The sequence below is a fragment of the Hibiscus syriacus genome, unplaced genomic scaffold (genome assembly GCF_006381635.1).
Source record: "Hibiscus syriacus cultivar Baekdansim isolate YM2019G1 unplaced genomic scaffold, ASM638163v2 tig00116939_pilon, whole genome shotgun sequence".
NCBI lineage: Eukaryota > Viridiplantae > Streptophyta > Magnoliopsida > Malvales > Malvaceae > Hibiscus > Hibiscus syriacus.
In genome coordinates, this window is record NW_024063477.1 from 100,272 (window position 1) to 112,091 (window position 11,820).

The following is an 11,820-nucleotide window of genomic DNA, read 5'->3' on the forward strand; positions in this document are numbered from 1 at the left end:
TTATTTTATCTCGTTATATTCTTATTTTATTTTTGATATTTAAAAATATAAGATAATGTTCTTTAGTGCGAGGAATCCATGAAAAAGTCTCCTAACTACAAGGAAATGCATTTTCGAGGATTGTTCATGCGAAATGATACTCTTTTAAATAATATTCCTTTTTGGATAAATAAATAAATATGTAAATATTCAATATGGAATCTATTATTAAATTCTTTCATTCATATTTTTAACTGTTGCATCATTCACATTTATTATTTGTCATCATATTTTGATTTTTAACAAATTCTAAGGCAACGTTGTCTCAATTTGGAGAATTGCCAAGATGGTATCCTAACTAATAAGGATGGCGATCTTTGTTGACTTTCTTTCAAATTAAAAGGACATCCTTTTAAAAATACATTAGAGTGAATCAAGTTATTTTCTAAATCAAATTATTTTTAACAAATTTCACTCAATTCAAAATAAGTTCGAACGAACCAAAAGGGATTGTAATTTAAATATATATTCGAGTTTGCAATTATTAATATTTAAACAATGTATAATCGCTTAGGTACCAAGTTTGGCGTTGTAGGAGTGTTCATCCTTTCCCATGCGTAATTGACTCATGAACTCTTAAAAATAAATCTTTGGTACAAACACATACTACTTTTTTATCTTTTAAATGATTTTTCTAAAAATTTATTAAAAATATATATTTTTAGATATTTGACCTACCTAACCCAAAGGTTAATGACAACTCTAAATCAAATTATTCTAGAACCCAAATTTCACCACCTATTCTCAAATTCAAAATTCTGGGGAAACGTTATAACACTAATTATTTTAAATTCTCAAATTAATTTAGTCAACATAAATATTAAGTCGTAATCATATGTAACAAATATTAGTCGTAATCATATGTAACGAATTTTAACATTAAACTCATGTACAATATTTCAACTATGAATAGTGAAAAAATCATTTTTTTAATCTTCATCCCCTGGTCATTTTCAATGTTTTCTTGATATATATATATATGGTAATCGAATTCTTTACTTGGTTTTGAATTTATGCTCTCTTTGGGTTTTTTTGGCATAAACCATAGTAATTGCTTAATCGGGTATTATCCTATAGATTTAATTTACATGAGCACGAGAATAATAACCAAAACAAATTCCGGATATTATCTTCTAATCATTCCAGATTATTTAAGAAAAAACCAAATTGATTCGAGAGAAAATCAGTTAAAAACACAAACATTTTCCGTCACTCCGATGGAATTGAAATCTCTTTCTCGACACATCAGATATTTTATCTACCGAAAAGGGGTCAGATCAAGATAAACTATATCAATGGAAAAGGTAATCACTGCAACATTACCAGTCTTGCAACAGAGATTTCAATGAGAAAAGGGCTACCTTCATCTTCATCTTCAACCCACAAGTCCAGAGAGTTTCAGCAGCAGATGAATAGAAATGAGCTTTAAGCTCTGCATTTTTAGCCTTCTCGGGTCATCAGTCATCCACTTGTGTCCTATGGCACCCTTCATTTATTCAATTTTGTCCTCTGGGTAATAAGTTGCAGAAGCCAAATTTCACCCACAAACTTCACTATGATCCAACTAGTTAAAAAGTTCAAAGCATGATAATGCGAAATGCAAGCTACATAATTCTGCAGATTAAGCGAAGAGAGATGACAGTCCAAGTTTAGTAACTAAAGATGACATTTGCTGTAAGAACAATTTCCCGCATTTCTTCCAACCCCATTTTCTTTCATTCTTTCTGCTGCAATTACAACATATCCACCAATAAGCTTTTTATCCCATGTATATATCACATACACTGCAGCGATGGCTTTTACTACACAAGACAGAGAAGAGGGAAATAGGGAGTTGGTTATTGACAGTCCTTTGAGAAGTGAGCTGCCTTTGAAAATCAAACGGCTCAACAACTGTGAAACCATGGAAGGAAAGCTACATTGCAGCTGATGTTGGAACATTGCGTGATCCAGACCCCTCGAGTGTGCCAGATGGTTTGTTGGACAATCGGCGCTTGTAGCGTTTAAGGACAGATGTCAGGTTCTCTTTCCCTTTGGGAAAGCTACATCACCAGCAGCAGTACCCGTTCGACCCTTCCGACATGATATAGCAGTCTCGACATCCTTAATTATGTCCAAGAGCATGCAGCATTTGTACACTTACCGTTTCCAGGTTTTGCAGCTGGAGGCAACATTCCATTTGAAAAAGGAGGGCTTAACCTCTGCTGATATTCCTGGGGGATTTGAAGGCATAAGCACGGCGAAATTGGGGCTCGAGGCTTTGAAAACGCAAGATCTATGACACCCTGTTAACAAGGAACAATCACCGTTATTTTCATCAAAATAAGGAGAAACCACCAAAAAATATGACCAAGTCTTCAGCTCAAACAAACAAAATCCAAAAATAAGCTTCCAGTAGGCATAGGCCCCCTCTGAAATTACACCTCAAAGCATTGTTGCAACTAATGCATGATGTACATACACGCCAAAAGGAAATCAATTAACAATACGGGAAGATATTTTTATAATGCCATTCAATGAAAGGAGTTCCCGCTAATTGAAGAAAAGAATGGTGAAAGAATTCAGAAAAAACAAACCAACTCTATGAAGTCTTTGTCCACCAAATGCAAAACATGGCAAACTAATGAAACTAATTGACACAATACCCTGAGAACAACACCCACTCCATAATACTCAACTGCTAGAGGAACAATGATCACAATCAACAACTTATGCAATGGATACATGGACTAACTAGGAAACAAATAGAAAAAATATACCTGGAGCCGATTAAGCACAAAAGTATATTTTCCCCACAATTCTGGTCGGCTTTCCATCAGTGAAAGATCAAGGATACGGTGAATGCACCATACTCCAAAGCTTATTATCAAGTCTGCCTTCCATATACAGCCCTCCCCACAATGAGGTAGTGATGAAATTGAAAATTTGGCAAATTTTGCCTCGTCACTCTTTGGTGTAGAACCATACCTCCGTAAGTGTTGGGGTTCACGCACCTGAACACCTGGTTCATCTCTCTAGCTTCAGCATCATAAAGAAAACTCTCCCTTGCTGCTACACGATCAATTAAGTCCTCGTCAGCTCCATCATTTTGCCTAAATAACCAATCAGACCCATCTAATTTCAACAGCCTTACTATACAGTGGCGGAAAGATAGAAGAAGTTTGGACTCTAAATCCCCAGCAGTGCGGCTTTTTTCAGCTACACCGAACTGCTCAAAAGGCTGTCTAGACCAAAGGGATCCAGTGCCAGAACCTGAGCTCAAGTGTGAAGGCAAAGCATCTCTGTGACCCTTTAAATGAGAAGGCTCATCAAAGGAAAATGGAACTCCTGGCCTCGATCCAGCATTTGAATACATGGGTGTTCCATAATTTGTCCGACCAATGGATGACTCATATCCAATGGAACTGTCCCACTGACCACTCCTCTCAGACACCTGATGAGGAACAGAAAGTCCAGATATGTCCGGTAAGCTATGATACTTCTTTGTATTAACTGATATACCAGAATTATCATTTATCCCAGAGAAGCTCAAGTCATGATAAGTCCTTTCAGATTTTAATTCACTACCTCTAGAAACTGCAACATTCTCGAATCCAGGAGGCTGAGCAGGAGCTACCCCATTCTGTGATTTTTGTCTTGATGCAAAAGCCACGGAGCCTCTATAATTTGTAGGACCCATGGCAGGAGGTTCTAATGCAGGTAATTCCATCTGATCATTCACGCAATTGGTGCTTGTATCCTTACCAATTCGATTAAGGTAAGATGCAATCTGATATCCATGCACTGTAGCTGGTTGATAATCCCATGCATCAGCAGATGGTGCGGCACGCAAACTGGAAAACCTCCTTTCATCAGAATCAACATTACGCAAACTAGAGCACCTCCTTTCACCAGAATCAACATTACGCAAACTAGAGTACCTCCTTTCACCAGAATCAACATTAAGGCAAGAATTTTGATCATAAGCATCTAACAGTTGTGTGTGGTTAGACCATAACAATGAAGATCCTCCTGAATATCCATATGATAAATCAATACTATTTTGCATCTTCAGTTGCTTCGGAGAGTCATACAGACTTGAACTATTGAGCGCATCAGATCCTCTTCCTCCAACCGAAGGGAGACACCCACCATACGCATTCCATGCAGTATCCACTTTTATTGGTTTTGAATCAACTAATAATACATCTAATTTCTTCACCTTGGCTTCTTGGGTAGGTTGCCCATGGAAATCATACAATTGGCCCCAAAATTCGTCAAGAATGGCAACTAATTGACGCCTTGCAGCACGGCCTAATCCTGCTAATCTGGATAGACTTCCCGTTCCATTCCCACCATCGTCACTTTTCCCGCTGAGGCTCCTGAATGAAGGAGGGCCATCTGGTGTCAAAGAGGAAATGCTTCCAGACGGTGGTTTGGATGGCTCTTCAGGCTCACAAGAATATACATCATTGTCTTTTTCAATATGCAGATCTCCCTTAATACTCACTGTTTTCTCCAGAGGCTTCATTGATTCGATCTTCAAAGTCTCCGTGTCTGGTACCTCATCTGCCACCTCATCAACTCGAGTGGAAGCTGACTCAGTTAAGGATGCTGGTTCCTCAGAGTTATGACTTGAGGGGCTAGGATACACACCATTAGAAGAGTTCTCATTAACAGTGGTCAAACGTATTTCCTGTTCAGAATCCATGATTGTTTCAGGCAAATCCAGATTATAATGTTGAAAAGATAAATCTGAACGACTTTCAATGGACTTTTCTGGTGCTGATGATCTTTCAGGCATATGAGAAGGTCCCTCTTCACGATATTGAGTTTCACTTAACTCATTCTCCTCTCTCTCTATAGCCATCTCGGGAACAGTTCTATTCAAATCCCATTTCAATGTATGAGCTTTACTTTTGGAACTGGCAGATTTAAGAGGAGTAGCTGCTAACCAAAGCATCAAAGAAAATGATGCAAAAGCAGTACCCAGGAGAACAACAAAAGAAACAGACATGCTAATCCCAGCATTCAATCTCAAATTACCAGCCCAGTCACTACTTCCAAATATCATTTCTACCACAAAAATTATCTTTAAGCCCAGCATTCCCATGAATGTTATCAGTGATAGGAACTCCACAATTGAAGAAACCTTATAGACACCCATAATTGGTCTTGATGAGGCAACTCGAAACAAGGGGATCACTGAAGACGGCAACAAAAGGGCTACCATAACCTGAGCAAAGATAAATATTGGTATACCCCCTCAGGTCCAGAAGTCCACACACAATAAAGAGCTGGAACCATTGCTACAATTCTGATTGTTGCACGATGAAGCCAACCCGGTATGTCAAGCCCAAGGAAATCGTGCAAGACAACTTGCCCACCAAGATTCCAGGTTGATGCAGTGAGTTGATTAGATAAGAACATAACAAACAAAAAGACTAGGGGCAGTATACCATTTCTAAATACCTGTTTGATTCATTTCAAAAAGGAATTTATTATTATCCACATATAAATTGAATTGTTGAGAAATATTTACACATGATTCTTAAAAGCCATCATAAACAATAATAGCATATCAGAAAAAGTGAAGGAATAAAACCTGTTCCATTAGTGACATTGCATCATAAAACGTAACCGAGGCAAGGCCTGCACTGTAGAATACATTTGCAGATGAATTCATCAATGCAAAATTTACTAGATAAATTCCACCAAAGACGCACGAGATGGAAAAAAGATGGTTGTGGCATAAGGCACTCTTAGACATATTTGGTGGTCCCAGATGTTCCTGTGGACATGAGAACAAATTTGAGAAAGTTGAGAATGAATAACATCAAAATTGAAATACAAAAGAAAGCAGAACCATAAAACAGAACCAAATGATATTGCACACATAAAACAGATTAGGTGCACCATTTGTCTGTCCCATAGTTTGAGAATGGTATGCCCTCCAAAATCTAAGCATGGGGCAAAAAAAAATCAGGCTACCCTATATTTCAAAACGATGTCGTAACTATAAAAACTCCACTCATACAGGAAAAATTATTTGAATTTAACTCAAATTGTGGTGAATGTACAAGGACATCATCCAAGTGAAAAGATTATGAGTAGCATTCTAAAATCCAAGTATTGTCAAAGAAAATGTCATTCTCAATCAAAATAAATTTCAAGAGTATAAGGGATTCTTCAGTCCATTGTAATTGAAATATAAGACCCATACAGAAGAATCAAATGCATACACATATACAGAGCCCTATCAGATATACCTGAACAATAGAAGAATGTAGATAAAAATTATGAGGCATTAGGCTTGCTCCAAGAAGACTCATCAGGGAAAATGCACTCTCCCCACTCAGCTTTATTGGTATCCCAGTCATGGAAATAGAAATTTCAGGTTGATTGAGGAGCACTCCAAAAACATAAGAAAGCAATATGAAACTCGCTGCATAGATGCATAGGAAACTTGCCCTGTGGTGATCCTAAATATTGAAAATTGTTTAGGCTATCAAGACGTTGCAAGAGAGAGATTGTGCAATAAAAGAAAGCAGTTTAGCATACCAAGAAGGTGGCGAACACTGGGAATAAAAGAGCATCAAGAGCAGCTAGAAAAACACCAGTAGATAGATCCATTCCAAAGAGAATATTAATCCCATGTGCTACACCCAATAACTGGGAAAATATAGGCATTTGATGTTAGAATGAAACAAATATCACCATATATTGTGCGAATAAAAAATATCTGCCTAAGTTACATCATAATTTAGAAAAGCTACCATGGTAAGGTCCAACACAACCACAGAAAGCTCTGCTTGTACACCTAAGAATATACAAGTCGACTTATCATACTCATCGCTGCAAATCTATCATCACAAAAAATTAAGGAATAAATAAGTATCATGAAAAGAGAAAGAGAGATGTCCACAAATATACAAACACCTCTGTGAATACAATCCCAGGTATAATCACTTAATTAAAGATTAATAAGCATAAATTTGGAAAAATAAGTAAACAACTTACATTTGGAAGTTCAACTAAATCATTTTGTTACTTTTTACAGACTTCTGAATGCATATGGGCAAAGACAGTAAGGCTGTCAAAGAAACTGTCCTATAAATAGAAATACAGAATAATTCCTAATGTTTTGTGGTACCTGAGCAAGATCTCGTCCAGTCACTACACCAATTCGAGCTGAAAGGTAATGACACAAAATGGCAGCGCAATTAAAAAGAAGCATGGGGACCACCAGATCAAAACCAAACTGTGCACCTCCTTCAACAGTTGCGACCCACTTTCCAGGGTCAACATATCCAACTGATATTAGAAGAATAGGTAAAACAGAAGGAAGCATCCGATGAAGGACATCTTGTTGGTGCTTATCATCCCCTCTCTCAGCTTCCATGTTGTTAACTATAAATTCAGATAATATGCAAGTTACAGTGTAGTGAAGCTTCTAAATAACCTCTTCGGAATAGCAAAAGAACCTTCAATGCTTAAGATGTTATACAATTACATGGTTGTCCCCAATGACCAAATCTTGTGAGAAAGATGATCCATCATAAGATATTCAGCTAGAAATTAGCAAGTTAACTGATAAGACATACTTTTGCAAGAAAAAGCAAACAGTCAGCCCATTTTCTGCAAAGCTTGCTACAAAGAAATGTTGATCTAACAGCACCGGCACAGCAGGACTAACGAGCATGTAAAATACACTTTCCAAGAATCAGTGCTACCGCAACTGCTGACAGAGCGAAATTCCAGCCACAGCCGTAACCAGGAGAGACCAATCTAATGTTTGCACTCCAATCTGCTAACAAAGTATAGTCACAACCCTATGTATTTCCATTTACGGATTGTTGATTATTCCAACTGATGCTGGACTTCTACCAATAACTTGAATCGGCATCAAAGGACAAAGTCCCAGTGAACAACAACAAATAATTCAAACAAATTCCTCCAACGAAAGCACCTACAATGTCAAACACAAATCAAATCAGTAAAACCAGATAAATACCATCAACCATTAGAAAACATACACAAGACAGAAATCAAAGTATCAAAGTCAACATGTAAAGTGAATCACACCAATATTTACTACAAATCAGAAATATGACCAAGCTTCAAAACAAATCTGCTCCAAATCCAGAACCAAAATCATCTGAGAGCACAATATGCAGTGAACTGTTAAGTTTCACAAATTGGTACAGTTGATCAAGTTATTCACACAAATAAAGAAAATAGCCTAGGGTGAACTAATTCAAGGACGTAAAGCACTCCCCATCACCAAAAATTTACTTTTCAAACCAGGCATTTAAATTGCAGTTGTGGTTCCGTTTATCGCGATTGCGGCAATAGCCGTTGCTATTGCGGGTATTGCAGTTGTGAAATAACAGTTTCGGACGGCATCTTTACCGCTATATAACGACCACTATTCCAATAACAGACCGCTATTTAAATCCCTGTTCCAAGCTACACTTCACCATCAATGCTAATCAATAGCAATAAATATCAGTACTTAAAAACAAACAAAAATAAACAACCAGAACACGAATACAGCTACAACAAAATCACAAACCCCATAATACAATGGGGAAAAGAAAAGAAAACACCTTTAACTTAAAAGCTCAGATCTTCCTAAAACATTACCAAGGAAAGCAAGAGTGTAAAACTCCAAACCCCACAAAAAAAACCCAAAATGAACAAAGCACCAAGGAATAAATACGAATTAAAATCAAGTCCATGGATCTGATTCAGCTCAATAACTTAAAAAATAAAAAGAAAAACGCCTGCACAAGTTCCAAGGTAGATTACACATAAAGCAAAAAATCCAAAATCAAAAGAATATATATTTATATAGAAAACCAACAACAAAAAATAAACAAGGAAAGCTAAAACAGAGAAAAGGGGTAGAATTGGATTAGGGTTTTGGCCTTTCAGGAAGTGGGGAAAAACGTTTTTGATTTTACCTTATGGTAAAGAGCTAAGGAGAAGGAGCTTATCTACTATCCTTTCTCTGCAATCTCTATCTAAGATTGGGTTTTAAGAAAGTAGATCTTCAGGAATGGGAGTTTCTCAAGGCACTGGATTTTATTTATATAATATTTTTCTCAAAAATCAGAGAAGGAAAAGAGAACTCGGTTTTCAGAAAGGGAGAAAGACAGATGCAGTGATAGTGGATATATATTTCAAGGGTGTGGGCTCTCTACAAGCAATGCCATGCTGAAGAAAAAGGATTTTTTTTTGAAGCAAAGAAAAAGGATATTGTTTGTTGAAAAGAAAGACAAAGGAAAAGGTTAAACACAGGCAGTTAAAGTTTTCTTTACTTTCTGAGTCAATTATATTTGTTTGTTTTTGTTTTATAAATGAATGGTTATCTCATTAAAGGCGGGTTAATATATAGTTAATATATGTGTTATCAGATACATTAAAAGATATTTAATAAATTTGGTTTAGCGTTACCTATTATGTTGACAGATTAATAATATTTTAAGTAGAAAACATGAAAAACTATTAAAAAATTTAGTAACCAGTAAACTTTGGTTATCGATAAGTATCGATACATATATATAAGTGTTCATACTTATTTCACTGTGAAAAATATTAATTTAAGGTTATCTTTTGAGTGGGTGTTAATATATTAATTTAATAATTATACACATCTAATGATTTATTTTTTATGTTACAGTATATATTATTATTAAATTAAAAATAATAAACATAGATATTACATATTTATTATTATCTTTAGTTAAAATTATTAAATTTAAATTCTAAATAATATTTTATAAAATATAAAAACAATCAAATAATTTTTTGTGTAAATAAAATTATTAAATTAATATTGTAGGTGGAAAACATGATTAAAAAATTTTAAAACATAAATTACATAACTTTCAAAAAAGTATCGATCCTTTTTATAAAAAGTATATATACTTCCAACATATTAGGTAAATTTTACCGATTTTATCATAATAAAACTGGTTTTGTCATATTTTTATCTGTTATATTATAAAGTATCTATCTTTTTTATAAAAGGATGGATACTTTCAACATATTAAGTAAATTTTACCGTTTTTGTCATAATAAAACTGGTTTTATTATATTTTTACCTGTTATATTGTAAAGTATTTATCATTTTTATAAAATGATCGATACTTTCAACATATTTGGTAAATTTTACCGTTTTTTTCATAATGAAACTGGTTTTGTCATATTTTGCTTGTTATATTGTAAAGTATCGATCATTTTTATAAAAAGGATCGATACTTTCAACATATCAGGTAAATTTTACCTTTTTTCATAATGAAACTGGTTTTGTCATATTTTTACCTATTATATTGTAAAATATCGATATATTTTTATAAAGTATCGATACTTTATAGGCGCTATTACTGCTTTTCTTTTAAATTCCAAAAGTTTCGATACTTATTTAAATAGAATCGATACTTTCAACATATTCGATAGGTAGTTTAATGTAATAAGTAGGTATTTCACTGTGAAAAAAATTAATTTAAGGTTATCTTTTTAGTGAGTTTTAAGATATTAATTTAATAATTATACGCGTCTAATAATTTATTTTTTATGTTATGATATATATTATTATTAAATTAAAAACAATAAACATAGATATTACATATTTATTATTATCTTTAGTTAAAATTGTTAAATTTAGATTCTAAATAATATTTTATAAAATATAAAAACAATCAAATAATTTTTTGTGTAAATAAAATTATTAAATTAATATTGTAGGTGGAAAACATGAAACACTATTAAAAAATTTTAAAACATAAATTACATAACTTTCAAAAAAGTATCGATCATTTTTATAAAAAGTATATATACTTTCAACATATCAGGTAAATTTTACCGGTTTTGTCATAATGAAACTAGTTTTGTCATATTTTTATCTGTTATATTGTAAAGTATCTATCCTTTTTATAAAAGGATCGATACTTTCAACATATTAGGTAAATTTTACCATTTTTGTCATAATGAAACTGATTTTGTCATATTTTTACCTGTTATATTGTAAAGTATCTATCTTTTTTATAAAAGGATCGATACTTTCAACATATCAGGTAAATTTTACCATTTTTGTCATAATGAAACTGGTTTGTCATATTTTTACCTGTTATATTGTAAAGTATTTATCGTTTTTATAAAAGGATCGATACTTTCAACATATCAAGTAAATTTTACCGGTTTTGTCATAATGAAATTGGTTTTGTCATATTTTTACCTGTTATATTGTAAAATATCGATATATTTTTATAAAGTATCGATACTTTATAGGCGCTATTACTGCTTTTCTTTTAAATTCCAAAAGTTTTGATACTTATTTAAATGAAATCGATACTTTCAACATATCCGGTAGGTAGTTTAATGTAATATGTAGGTATTTCACTGTGAAAAATATTAATTTAAGGTTATCTTTTGAGTGAGATTTAATATATTAATTTAATAATTATAGGCATCTAATGATTTATTTTTTATGTTACAGTATATATTATTATTAAATTAAAAACAATAAACATAGATATTACATATTTATTATTATTTTTGGTTAAAATTGTTAAATTTAAATTATAAATAATATTTTATAAAATATCAAAACAATCAAATAATTTTTTATGTAAATGAAATTATTAAATTAATATTGTAGGTAGATAACATGAAATACTATTAAAAAATTTTGAAACATAAATTACATAACTTTCAAAAAAGTATCGATCCTTTTTATAAAAAAAGTATATATACTTTCAACATATTAAGTAAATTTTATCGGTTTTGTCATAATGA

General features: G+C 33.2%; 1 pseudogene; it reads right to left on the reverse strand.

The window, feature by feature from the left end:
* Positions 1-1,245: 1,245 nt before the first annotated feature.
* Positions 1,246-9,108, reverse strand: LOC120188220 (annotated as a pseudogene).
* Between the last annotated feature and the right edge of the window lie 2,712 nt (positions 9,109-11,820).